Genomic DNA, 1,666 nt, shown 5'->3' on the forward strand with positions numbered 1-1,666 from the left:
CCGCTATGCAAGTTGGGTAATGGACCGATGAATCGGCCAGCTACAGGCGCATTGGTGTTGGTGCCAACACCGTAAAGTTGAGCTTGTCGAAGATATCCTTGGGCATGACGCTCACGCTTGCTCCAAGGTCGTAGAGGGCCTGGTCGAATATCTGTGTCTCGATCGAGCAGGTGATCGTGAGATACCCTGGATCCTTCTTCTTTTCCGGGAGCTTATGGAGTATGGCGTTGCAGCATTCCTCCATTAGTTTGACCACTTCAGTCATCGGTAGTGGCCTTTGTTGAGGATATCCTTGAGGTATCGTGCATAAGTAGGCACTTGCATGACGTCCAGCAGCGGCACGTGAATGTGAATCTTTTGGATCACCTCAACAAAACGAGCGAACTACTCGTCCACCGACGGCTTCTTGTATCTCTGGGGGAGTGGCAGCGGTCTCATGTTGCAATACTCCTGCAGCACGGTCTTCTTTGACTGAACCTCTTCTTCAGTAGTCTCACTAGATGGTGCTTCCCTGTTGCTGTTGTTGCCGGTCCCTGCAGGGTTAGGATATAGCGGATTGCGAGTGGACTTACCTCCCCACGTTGTAATCGCCTTAGCATTTTCAACAGAAGGTTCCGGTTGCCCCGGAACCCTCCCTTATTCATTAGCGGGAACTAAAGCAGCAAGCTAAGACAGCTGGGTTTCAATCATCTTATTAAAATGAAGCTTGTTCTGAAATGCAGAACCAAAGCCATCTAGCTTGACGTTTATATTCTCTAGTATCTTGTCATTAGAAGCTAGCTTTTTGCTAAGTGCATCAGTTGTTTTGGCTTGTGCAAAGACGAGATCCTTCCAGGAAGGTTGGTTAGAAAGGTTACCGTTATTGTTGTCTCCTTGGAAATATGGGCGGGGTTGGTTCCACCCCTGACCTCCTCGTGGACGGAACCCGTTGTGTTGTTGTCCATGTACATCGCTTCTTCACGGGTTTCCGGATAGTCATTTCCACAATGACCCATGCTGCCGCAAACCTTGCACGTTACGTGTGAGTCCAAGGCCTTAACAGTGCCCAAGGGCTTCTTCTCGTGGTCGTCCAAACGTTTCATGAGGAGGTCCAGTTTTGCAGTGAGCATCTTCGTCTCCTTTATGGTGTGCATTCCTCGCTTACGGGTCTGGAGTCGTTCTTCGCTCCAGTCCATGTTGGAGACCATCTTCTCTTTGAAGTCGACGGCTCCTCTGACCGTCTTATTGAAGAAAGCTCCTCCAGCTGCCGCGTCTAGGTGGTTGCGAGACATGGGAGTGAGCCCGCTGTAGAAGCTCTGGAGTATCAGCCACTCATCCATCCCATGATGAGGATAGGCGGCCACATACTCCTAAAGTCGTTCCCATGCTTCGGGGATTGACTCATCCCTCGTATGCTAGAATCCAGAAATTCTTCCATGAAGGGTGTTGGTCTTACCCATCGGGAAGAACTTCAACAAAAATGTCGTAGAGCATCTGTCCCAGGTGTTGATTGTAGCACAATTGGCATAGAACCACTGCTTCACCTTCCCTCGGAGGGAGAAACGAAACAGCTAGATCCTGACGCGTTTGGACTGACACCCTTCATAGTGTGCGAGCTACATATCTCCAGGAATTGCTACAGGTGTGCGCTGGCATATTGGTTAGGCTTGCCGCAGAATGGGCTAGC

General features: G+C 50.1%; 1 non-coding gene across 1 annotated transcript; it reads left to right on the forward strand.

Moving 5' to 3' along the window:
• The first annotated feature begins 1,317 nt into the window (after nt 1-1,317).
• Nucleotides 1,318-1,424, forward strand: LOC127753561 (small nucleolar RNA R71). The gene has a single exon (XR_008012618.1). It is a non-coding gene; the product is annotated as a small nucleolar RNA R71 (small nucleolar RNA).
• Nucleotides 1,425-1,666: the final 242 nt, after the last annotated feature.

The sequence above is a fragment of the Oryza glaberrima genome, chromosome 10, assembly GCF_000147395.1.
Source record: "Oryza glaberrima chromosome 10, OglaRS2, whole genome shotgun sequence".
In the NCBI taxonomy this organism is placed as follows: Eukaryota; Viridiplantae; Streptophyta; class Magnoliopsida; order Poales; family Poaceae; genus Oryza; species Oryza glaberrima.